This window comes from Girardinichthys multiradiatus, chromosome 7 (genome assembly GCF_021462225.1).
Source record: "Girardinichthys multiradiatus isolate DD_20200921_A chromosome 7, DD_fGirMul_XY1, whole genome shotgun sequence".
NCBI lineage: Eukaryota > Metazoa > Chordata > Actinopteri > Cyprinodontiformes > Goodeidae > Girardinichthys > Girardinichthys multiradiatus.
Genome location: NC_061800.1, coordinates 30448843 through 30461077, shown reverse-complemented (window position 1 = coordinate 30461077; position 12235 = coordinate 30448843). Strand labels below are relative to the sequence as shown.

The 12235-nt window shown below is 39.6% G+C and overlaps 1 protein-coding gene across 1 annotated transcript in view; it reads left to right on the top strand.

Moving 5' to 3' along the window:
* The window catches only part of myo10l3 (myosin X, like 3), an 83091-nt gene that overhangs the window by 14270 nt on the left and 56586 nt on the right, over positions 1–12235 (top strand). The gene's annotated exons all lie outside the window — the stretch shown is intronic.

Below are 12235 nucleotides of genomic sequence, written 5' to 3'. Positions count from 1 at the left end.
AAAGTTTTGCTTTTTGTAGAACATGTAGTTCTCGACCTACTGAAAATCTTAACTCCAGTGGGACCTTTGCCCAGATTCCCCTCTTAGTCTAATTCAGCCTACTTAATTAATCTCACCAGCTACTTGGCACATTTCTGCTCCTTCCACTCTAACAGAAATCAGGAGATGCTCTTACCATCCCTCCATTATTCTCTCTGCTCTTGTTTCCAATTTAAAGCACACGCATGCCTTTTTGTTGATATCCTTCTGAATTTTTTTTTTTCTTTCTCCAATTCAGTCCTAAAGCTCTTGATGGACAGGAACTCTTATGTCTTTCTTTCAACAATTATTTTATGTGTTTATAACCACATTAAACTCAATAAAATGAGACTTAATTTTCTCCTAAATCATGTTACAAACCTGTGCTGAAAAATGCATGCATGAAATGTTTTTCAAACTTTTTTGGTCCTGTTTTTCCATATTGTTTGATTCAGCATAATGTCTGTTCCTCTCACTATGAAGAGTAAATATGAGCACATGCAATGCCGTTGTAATATAAAAAATATGAGTTCAACATATTAGATACAATGTTCTTATTTCTTTTTCTGTTTTTCGGTCTTGTTTTTAACTCAGTAAACCCATTCCATATAGCCAGAACTTTGTGTAAAAGCAGCACATGATGCGCTTAAAGTTTCATTTTTCCTTTTCATCTATTTGGTTTGTTAATATTTTTTATATGTGCAAAACATGTTAACAGGCTTTTTAGCATTTACGCCCAGGGAGACCTAAACCCATCCATGGCTCCTCTTAGGGGAGCTCGCCCACCGGGTTGTGAATCACAGATATAGCTGATGGATGCATTTTTGAATATTCTACTAGTACAAATAAATAGAAAGTAGATTTTTTAAATTGACTTTATGTGAACGAAGCTTCATCTTTGCTTTCCATTGGAAAATTACAATATCCTTATGTAACCTGGAGTAGTTTAGGTTAAGGGTTCATTCAGCAGTGACATCAAACAGGTTCACAGCTTCTGCTTTCTGTTTGTACTTGACTCCATGCATGGTTTTCTATGGAGATTAAAATAACCTTAAAGATGTAGGGGAACTAATAGGAGTGAGCTTACTAACAGAGCTCACCACAGTTTTTTTTACAGCTAGATAACAGGATTAAATATTTACAGGTGCATTTACACCCTCACCACATACATCCACAATTAGGAGACTTCCTAGGTAAGGCCGACTAATAGCAGAATCCCTGATTCCAGGCAAATATTTATGCAGTTTAATTACATTCTTTCTGGAGTTGCTTGAACCCGCTTAGGTCACATTAGAAAGTGAACCACACAAACACAAGATCTCTCTATATGTGGACTTTCAAGGTGCTTTATAAAGCACAGTGTGCGTAAACTCTAAAGGTGAATGCAAGTGAGCTGTCTTAATGCACTGCTGCTTTTTAAAAAAATCTTTAATGTCTGTGAGCTGATGCTGAGCTATTTAGAGCCTCATTGGTTTGTCCTCATTTTCCTCGCTGTTAAGCTAAACTATTACACTTCTAAAGAGGTTTTTAGCTTAAATAACTCCACAAAAGTATGAATCAAATGAATTATAACAGTCTTAATTTCTGAATAACTTCATAATTCAAGTGATTGTATGTGATGTTGCAGGACCATCGGTAGATCCATTCATGTATTGCTCAGCTGGCTCATTCTGACGTGGAAATATCTTTATTTTCACGTAAAGTGGCTAACTGTGATCTGATCACCCTGGACAGGTTTTAATGCCAGGTGTGAATGGTCATTGTTAGGCTCGTCTACTTACATCCTGATCAGCCAGGACGCACGTTGATGGCAGGTGTGAAAAGGGATGTAGGCTTTGCATGTTTCTCTTTGTAATGAACAGCTGGCGCAGGGTGTGTGGGGTCTGCAGAGATTTTAGCAGCTCTCTTCCTGACCCTAGACCTGTATAAGTCCTGGATGGAGGGAAGGTCAGCCCTGATTATTCTCTTTACAGTCCTGATTATTCGTTGCAGTCTGGACCTGTCCTGTTTTGTGGATGAGCCAAACAACACTGAGATGGATGAAGACAGGACAGACTGAATGATGGCAGTGTAGAAGATGACCAGCAGCTCCTGTGGAAGGTTGAACTTCTTGAGTTGCCTCAGGAAGTACAGTCTCTGCTGGGCCTTCTTTCAAACAGTGTCTATGTGTGAAGACCATCTCAGGTCCTCAGAGATGGTGGTTCCAAAGAACCTGAAGTGGTCCACGGCCAATCAACGTATTTTACTATACATCTAGACCTCAAAAAGGCATCTCGTGAACTGCAGTGAATTAGGCCCGTTCAGAAGGTCGTGTTCCATGACTGTACCACTTCTTCTCTTCAGTATCAAAAACAGTTACTGTGCAAATTTCCAAATACATTTGAAGCAGATCCACCACATCTAAGACCCCAATTAAAATACTTTTCAGGGAACCAGCTGTGTGCACTCAGGCTTCATTCTGCAGCACTTGCAGCTGCTGAATGGTGTTCGCTAAACAAGGAACTCATTCATCACTTCCCTGAATCCACCCCATGATCCAAGAAATTAGCCCTTCATAACTAACTGTTCAAACGTGTCCACCTCAAGATGAGTTAATTAGCTTTCCTTTGTTGCGACTCATCTGATCACCTGATACTGGCTGAACACTGAGAGAGAGCAGTGGCACCTTGTGCTGTGTATGTCCTTGAATATTAAAGCAGCATTCATTAGAAAATCTAAGAGCTGGATGTCATCATACAAGCCGTGGAAACTCAAGCCTTGAGCTCTGGCATCACGTCTTTCAGTCAGAGTGGTTTCTGTGTCAGAAAGCATGATGGGACGTCGCTGTGACGCCTGTTGTGGTGGCTTGAGTTACTATTGTCAACTGGTTTAGCCTCAGTGCTGCTGCATGTGGTCAGGACACATCTAAAATGAGTTTTGGCTGAAAATAAAGTGGCTACAGTTTAGTTTAGTTTTTTCAATACAGCCCTTAAAAACATCTGCTTACAAGAAACATAGAAGTGGAGTCAAATGACACCCTGTAATTAAACCCAGAGGTGACTGCTTCATTATCAAATGTGAGCTGTACTTTCCAAGAATTATCATGCAAGAAGTGTCTGTTTTACTGGGTTATAATGGTTGGTCGTGCAGCAGCCGCAGGTAATTCAAGCGTCAGGGACTTAAAAACACGAGCTGATACCCGTGCCCCCTTTGTGTCCCAGCTGGTCTTTGTTGCGACATTTCCGCCTGGTTAACTTCTGAACCCAGTTAAAGGAGGCAGCCTTTGTCCTGACTGAGTGACAGAGCCCCTGAGGATGGATAGACGAGTGCAGGGAGAAGTTTTGTTCGGGCCATCTGTTGCTGAGACAATTCATCTTGACTTTTTACCCTCCTGCCTCAGACTCTTCACACGCACACACACACACACACACACACACACGCTCAGACCTACAGAGACACCAATAAATGGACAAATAGTACTAAAAGTGCTACTTAAAAGTCACAATGTTTAAACAGTTCTTTGCTGAATCAGTGCAGGTAAAATGTGCTTAAATTTGAAAAATCTTCTTAATAGAACACTGCACTCCATAAATGTGACCTTTTTAAAGAAAGCTCTCATAAGTCCTGTTCAGGTGCTCTCTGTCAAATCGGACCGAGCTTCTGCAGTTTTCCACAAGCCATGTAGGGGACGCTGCAAGCATGTGGAAGGGCCCGATGAGTCAAAGCTAAGCTTTTTGGCCGTCATGTATGGTTGAAAACTAACTCTGCGCATCAACTTGAACATGCTATTCCCCGCTTTGAATCACAGTGATGGCAGCAGCATGCTGCTTAGAGGCTTTTCTGAAGCAGCGCATGGAAGTGGGCCAAAGAGTTGGTGTGATGGTTGTTTTTGAAATTATGTGACTTGAACATTTTGAAGTAACCCCAGATCATAAAATCTCAAAAATGCAGAAACATTTTATCATTAGACTTATCCAGTGAAATTCTTGTCATTATTACAGACAAAAAGAGGAGCCGATCTCAAAGTCTGCTTTGAAAAACACAAACACAAACTGTTTTTTTTCTGCACCCTCAGTGCGTAATTGTGCATATAGCATTACTAGATAACTTTTGAAGGGTTTTATCAAACAAATCATGGCAAAACATTTTGTTAAGAACAGCTGAACCCCTAATGAGGTAGGCAGAGAAGGGAGAGAAACCTTCCACAGAAGGACCGAACCAAACCAGACTCTTAATATTTGCCAACTGGGCAGAAGAAGACTTAGAAGGAGAGGATTTTATCTTTGACCAGTAAGTGGAAACATTTATGTACAGCTGTGGATTATTTAGCTGAGATATACCGTTTTAAAAAATGCAAATAAATACGTCTCTGAGCGCATGGTGGGATGTTTTTATGTTTATCCGTGTGTGCATGTGCACGGGGGAGGGAGTGGTGCTTTACTTAACTGTACGAAGTGGTACAAGGCCTTTTTTCACTACAAGGCCTTTTTTTCTTTGTGATGTATCAAGAGCCACGGTATCCAGGGTAATGTCAGCATACCACCAAGAAGGACGAACCACATCCAACAGGATTAACTGTGGATGCAAGAGGAAGCTGTCTGAAAGGGATGTTCGGGTGCTAACACGGATTGTATCCAAAAAGCATAGAACCACGGCTGCCCAAATCACGGCAAAATTAAATGTGCACCTCAACTCCTGTTTCCACCAGAACTGTCCGTCGGGAGCTCCACAGGGTCAATATACACGGCCGGGCTGCTATAGCCAAAACTTTGGTCACTCATGCCAATGCCGAACGTCGGTTTCAATGGTGCAAGGAGCGCAAATCTTGGACTGTGGACAATGTGAAACATGTATTGTTCTCTGATGAGTCCACCTTTACTGTTTTCCCCACATCCGGGAGAGTTACGGCGTGGAGAAGCCCCAAAGAAGCGTACCACCCAGACTGTTGCATGCCCAGAGTGAAGCATGGGGGTGGATCAGTGATGGTTTGGGCTACCATATCATGGTATTCCCTGGGCCCAATACTTGTGCTAGATGGGCGCGTCCATTCTTGAGGACCATGTGCATCCAATGGTTCAAACATTGTATCCTGAAGGTGGTGCTGTGTATCAGGATGACAATGCACCAATACACACAGCAAGACTGGTCAAAGATTGGTTTGATGAACATGAAAGTGAAGTTGAACATCTCCCATGGCCTGCACAGTCACCAGATCTAAATATTATTGAGCCACTTTGGGGTGTTTTGGAGGAGCGAGTCAGGAAACATTTTCCTCCACCAGTATCACGTAGTGACCTGGCCACTATCCTGCAAGAAGAATGGCTTAAAATCCCTCTGACCACTGTGCAGGACCTGTATATGTCATTCCCAAGACGAATTGATGCTGTATTGGCCGCAAAAGGAGGCCCTACACCATACTAATAAATTATTGTGGTCTAAAACCAGGTGTTTCAGTTTCATTGTCCAACCCCTGTATATACACAGTACAGATCAAAAGGTTGGACACGCCTTCTCATTCAAAGACTTTTCTTTATTTGCATGACTATGAATATTGTAGCTTCACACTGAAGGCATCAAAACTATGAATTAACACATGTGGAATTATATACTGAACAAAAAAGTGGGAAACACATTACCACAAAATTCATAGTCATGAAAATAAAGAAAACTATTTGAATGAGAAGGTGTGTCCATAAATATATATATATATTATATTATATATTTCTTTGATCACTTTGGTAAATGCAAGTACATACCCACAGAAACACTTCTCCAGAATCGTCTTTCTTTTGCTATGTTATCAAATTTGAACTCATAGTCAGTAGGACTGGTATCTCATGCCTCATTTAATTTCTGAGTCCATATCTTTAGCCCTCCATGTACAGTTCCATAAAATCAAAAATAAAAATAATACATTTCAGTGTAATCCACCTTTAGTAAGTACCAAATATTTAAAGTTACAGTAGGTTTGGCTGCTCAGGTTGAATATTCAGAGGGTTACCTTTAAAAAGAGACCAAGCTTCTACATTTGCCCCACTGCATCTAATTGAAATGGGTTTTCTTTTTAGGGGTTTTGGGGGGGGAATGTTAAGGGGTTAATTCAAAGTACACTGATATGTTATAATGGTCCAGTCCAAGTTCAGACCTAAAACCAATTGAGAATCAATGGCAAGGCTTAAATTGTTCAGGTGCTCTCCGTGAAATCGGACTGAGCTTCTGCCATTTTTGAATTGAAGAATTGGTAAAATTTTCAGTCAGAGATGCAAAACTAGGAAAATAACCCAAAAGACTGGCAGATGTATTTGTTATATAATGTGTTTAAACCCGGCGAGGATGTAAAACTAACACCATTATGGATTCCTTTGTGGTAATCTATCACATAAAGTGTCCCAAAATTTGATGTATGTGGCTTTAAAATGACAAAATATGGCAAAATTAATGAATATGGACTTGTTTACTTCACAAGTGTTCCTGTCATTAATGAATTTTGGAAGTATTCACCAGACATACGATACCAACTTTATTTATAAAGCACCTTAAAACAACCACAGCTGAAAAAGTGCTGCACATAATTGCAAACTATAAATGCACATTAAAAGAAAGGGCATATATAAATATGGCATAAAAACAATAAAAGACTAAACACCATAAAACCAATTAAAATAAATGAAGTAAGTCTTGCTTAGGTTGAAAGCCAACAAAAATGGGTTTTAGGACAGGTTTTGAAAGTAGGCAGTGAAGGAGCCTCTATAATGTGCAGGGGTAGGTTATCCTACAGTTGGGGAGCAGCAGTAGAGAAGACCATGCACCCTCTGAGCTTCCTCATACACCTTTGTACCTGAAGGGGCTGCTGTTCTGTCGACCTGAGGGAGCGAGAAGGTAAGCAGGGATGAAGAAGCTCAGAGAGTTATGGTGGGGCATGATCAGTAACACATTTAAAAACTAAAGTAAGAATTTTAAAATAAACTGTAAACTGCACAGGTAGTCCAGAGTCACAGATGTCATACACAGGCAGACCATATGAAAAAAACAGATCCAGTGTGTTGTTGTGATTATTAATCTGAGAATATTATTTAATATTAATATTTTAATATTTTATCAAATAATATTTTGGTCTGTTAAGGGTTGTCCTCTGAATACCAGCCCCGTAAGGTGATGGTATTAGGACAAAATAGAAAGTTGTGAGACTAGCTCTGACATTATTGAACAGCATAAACTCTGCACATATATGGAATGAATTCACACAATTTCTTAAAATACAAGAATTTATTAACAAAAATAAGTCAACTCAAAGTCAAACATATTTCAATCAACAAACTCTTCACTATGCTAAAACAATCCAACTAAACTACCAAGCAGAATGAAAGAATAAAGAAGACTAATGAGCTATGTACAATATAAACAAGTTGATTAAAGATGATTGAAATCATGATCAAAAGAGTGATGCAACATTACCATGAAATTTTATTTATGTTTGAGAACCAAGGATTATCTTGAAGAATCTGGAAGTTAAGTTAGTCTCGGCACTAACTTAGGCAATAATCAGCAAACCTTTAGACAACCATTCACAATGCAAGATCAGATAAAATATTATTTTAATAAAATAATGTTTTAAGAATGATCTGCTGAATAAAACCAACCTTCTGGATGACTAATTCTCAACGGCGTCTCATTAGCTGCCTTTACTGATTGAAATAATATTTAAAGAAATATTATTAAGGGAATATTTTGGAAAGAGCCAAATCTTTCTGGAGAAATGGGGCTTAATGATGTTTACTTAGTTATCAGATTTAGTAAAATAATGTTTAGGGACTATTATTCACTAGCTTGAAAACTAACAACCTTTCTGTTAAATATTCTGTAGCAGCAAGCACGTGTTCTTACCAGTTAGCGTTGAGGTAACTAAAGAAGCTGATAGCTTAGCACCAGAATCAAACACATACCTTTAAAATACCTCGGTTAATATAAGGGTTAAAATGCATAAGCGCGGACGGCGCGTTATGAGCAATCTTCTGTGTTTAAAATCACCCTTGAAGTAAAGTTTGACTTAACTTTAAAAACACAGAACACAAACAGGGCACGTGTGCTGCAGATAGCCTGCTAGCACTAAGATAGCCGAGTTTCACACAAACAAAACAAACTTCATAAGATGAAAACGTTTAGATCATTTCAATCTAAATCTTTCTATTAGTTTTCTGCCCAAACCTAACCTCTGACCATGCTGAGGGAACGTTGTCCAAGGGGCAAAGTTTGAAGAAACGTCCACAGTCAACAAGCAGTTAGCTTTCAACTAACCTGACCTCCGGAGCTGTGGCTTGAAAGACTGCTCGTTCTGTCCGTCAACCAGCTGTTCATTGCCGTACCCACGGTGATGCAGGCCGTTGTCCTTCCTTCAGACTCGGCTTGTAGAAACAGCTTCTCTACTGGGGATTTGTCTGCGACACAGTTTCGGCAGGCCTCGGAGAGAAAGTAAGCAATGCTTATACCTTAATTTTCCCTCTTTATGAATGAAATCACCGGGTACACAAACAGTGCTTCACTCATACTTAACTTGTGCATATGATCACGTGATCTTATGACACTCTTGGATCCAGTTTGAAGAGTTTATGTCTTTTTGCCAGCAAAAGACATTAGCGCGCTGGGCCTCTCCTGACCAGTCCCACTAGAGGCCGTGTGGAAAGAGGGCGGATGTAGCAAAAGCTGTGCTTTTATTTGAGTAGTGGCATCACAGGAAGTCCGCAGTTATCCCGTTTCCTGGCTGTGCCAGAAGGAGGTTAATGCACTTTATTTTGAAAGTTCCAGAAAAGTCCGTACTGGAGTGTAATGTTGTATCCATGGCTGTGGGTCCCAACAGTGTGTCAACGTTTGTGTGTGGGGCCAGTTACTAACTATACCAAATTAACAGAGTCAATGAGGCCTAAAACGCATCACAATATTAAAATCTCCAACAATCACAACATAATTTTAGTTCTGCATGAATCCAGTAAGAATGCCTTCCAAATCATTTATGAAGTTCCTATTGTATTTAGTGTGGCCTTAGATAACAGCACATAAAACCAGGTTTGTACAACTCATCTCTAACGAGGTTGGTTCAAAGCTGAAAATCGAAGGCTGACAGTCGCTGTTTCCCCTCCTCTCTCTGAAATCTGTGGTGAATTAAAGGAGCAGCAGTCTACTCATAAAAGTTTAGATAGAGCACAGGCCTCAACCATGTGACAAACAGAAAATCCAGTTTATGGGACTGGAAGAAATTCTAAAGAATAAAAGTTTTATTTACCAGGGATCTGGTGTTTGCCAGACCAACCCTGGCAGTAGCTGGAGCTGGTGCGTAGGCTTCTTCAAGCTGGGAACAATGGTGCAGTGGCCTCAGGTTTTGGAGATTTCCCGGTCGCACGTTGAACTGGAGGGGGCACAGGCGATGGGTCCCATTGGAGATTCAGCAATGTTTGGCGATCATGCACCAGTTTTTCTTATGACCAGATTTAGAAGCAGCACTAACAAAAAGCAATCAAGCAGAGACAGACGAGCAACCACACACACTGGCGCCATCTTGTTGTTTAAACCATTTGTTTATGAGATGTAGCCAGCAATAAAAAAAAGATGATCGTAAAACATCTGGGTCTGTCTCTCAGCAACTGAGTCACCTGAAACAAAAAAATTTCCCAAATGTCTGTATGATTGGAATTTTCTACTGATTCAACACTGGATATTGGGAGTGGAAAATGAATCCATGAGCCATTTTAACACCTTCCAAGTTACTACTTGCCCACTGTTGCTGTCTGCTTGCCTTTTAATATTCAGCATTACAACATAAGTCCATCTTTTTCCTCTTTATCAGCTTTATAACCAGTGTCATTATCACAAAGAACCTGTGGGAGATGAAAAGTAAAATAATTGTCTGCTTGAGTAAAGCTCCTCGTCTCTACAGTTACATAACACTAACAGATTTACTTAAAATCCTCACAGTGAACTCGATTAATCCCCTCGCTTGTCTCACGTGAAGCAGCTTTTCCAGGATTCAGCCTTGTACACTGAGATGGTACCAGGCCGACACTGATGTGGACCTCACTAATCGTGTCACAAAAAAGAAATGAACTCGTGTTAATGTGAGGTCACATGTTGCAGAATACCTCCGTTGTACACGTGTTTGTCTCCTTTTCCATACAATAGGAGGCGGGACATTCTCAGCTCCACACACCCTTCCTTTTTCCCCTCACCCTCACCCTCACTCCTCCATTTCAGCCTCTTCCTAATTTATAGCATCCCCTTTAACCCACTGTCTGTCGTCCCCTGAGGCTTGAGGGCCACTTTTAGCTCTGCTCCATTAGCCAGCTGAAAGGAAAAAAAGTGCTTGATGTAAGAGGGTTTTTAAACTGGCTGGTTGAACTTAGCAGTTCTTTGTCCATAAAACAGGACTAAATTTCAAGTTAAACAACAATGCAAGGCCAATCATTTCTCTGCTGTTAAGGCAATACATTTACTGGATTTTGTTAAGGCAATACATTTACTGGATTTTGTAACAGAAAAACTGCAGAAGTAGCTAGGGTTTCTTAAGCATCAAAGGATATCATAGAGAAGCATCTTGATATTTCTTCTTAGATACATTTGGATGGGATGAGCATGGATGAGAGTGCATGCTTCCATGGCAGCCTGTTGTTAATTGTTAATGAGGATTGATGTCTGGAAGTGGTGACCTCGTCTAAGGTTTCCTAGTGGAATCCATGCATATTGATCCTTTCAGTTTTATGCTCTGTTGGACACACAATTCATTTACGCTCCACGCTCCCCCAACCGCCTCATGGGCAGCAATTCTGATGATTGATGGTTGGTTAGAAACAAGCTTTTTGAGATGCACCAAACTTGGGTGTTTAGCTAAAATCCTACATGTAAATTTTTAACTAACCCATCCTTTCTTTCTATGTTGCTTCCATGGAGCCGATCTTTCTCGTGATCTTCTAAATTTGACTTGAGCGACATTTCTTCAGGATTTACGGGCATTGTTTTATAGGTTTTATTTTACCTTGACTGCCGATTTTTTGCTCACTCTCTGTTAATTCCCTGACCATTTTGATAGAATTTTTTAATGGGATCTGTTTGTCTTTGCTTCTAGAAGGTTATTATATTGTATTTACAATGCAATGAAAAGTAAACATGCAGCTTGAATGTTTTCACATAGTGTCATATAACCAAAAACGTCAATTTATATCATTGAGATTTTTTGTGATAGCCAAAGGAGTGCAAAATTTGTCGCTGAAAATTCCTATTAAATATTTTGTAGGATCACCGTTCCTGTTACAGCTGAGAGTCTTTTGGGGTGTATCTTAACCAGCTTTGCAGAACTAGATACTGAGATGTGTACCCTTTCTTTGTAAAATGGCTCAAGCTAGGTCTGAATGGACTATAATGTTTGTAATCATGTATTTTCAAGTCTTGCCACAGATTCAGAAGTGGATGTAGGTTTGGACTTTGACTGGGCCATTCTAATGCATGAATATCAAGTCTTTTGCAACCTTTGAGGTTGCAAAAGACAGGTTATTTAAGACAGGTTAAGGTTGCAGGTTATCTTTCAGTATTGTCCTGATTTTAGCACAATCCATCTCCCCATCATCTCTAACTAGATTCCCACAGCAGTATCCCCAAAGCATGATTTGCCATCATTGTGTTTTATTATCGTGTGTTCATGAAGGGAGCTTTAAAAGATTATTAGTAAGCCACACTCCTTGAAAGTGAAAGTAGACATATAGATTCCTATTAGTACTGCTGGAAGATAGTTTTTTGTTTTTGCCTAGCTCACTACTTCTAGTTTATTTAGAGACAAAAACAAATAGGATATATTCAGCGTTTCTTAATTTCTGACAAACAAACAAAAGAAAAAATAATAATAATAAAATTTAATTAGGCAGAAGGTCCTCAAATTGACAAATTGACAAAGATTGGTGGGATAAGACACATATTCGTGCTAGATAGCTATTCTGGGACTTGCAATCTTATTTTTTCTGGTAAACATCAAAGCTTTAAATCAGAGCCGTAGTTTAGTAGTTGTAATAAAATGTCTGATGTGACTTAAGTTGAAGACCTTTTACAACATTGTGTTTTTTCTTAGATTTGATGAAGAGCACCTTTGGCTGTGCCACATTTAGGTTGTGGTGGTAGAAAACCTACAACCATAAAGCATAATTTTTTTGTTAACATGTTAGATGGAAGACTTCCAGTTTAATTTTTTAGTGCAAAAACCCTG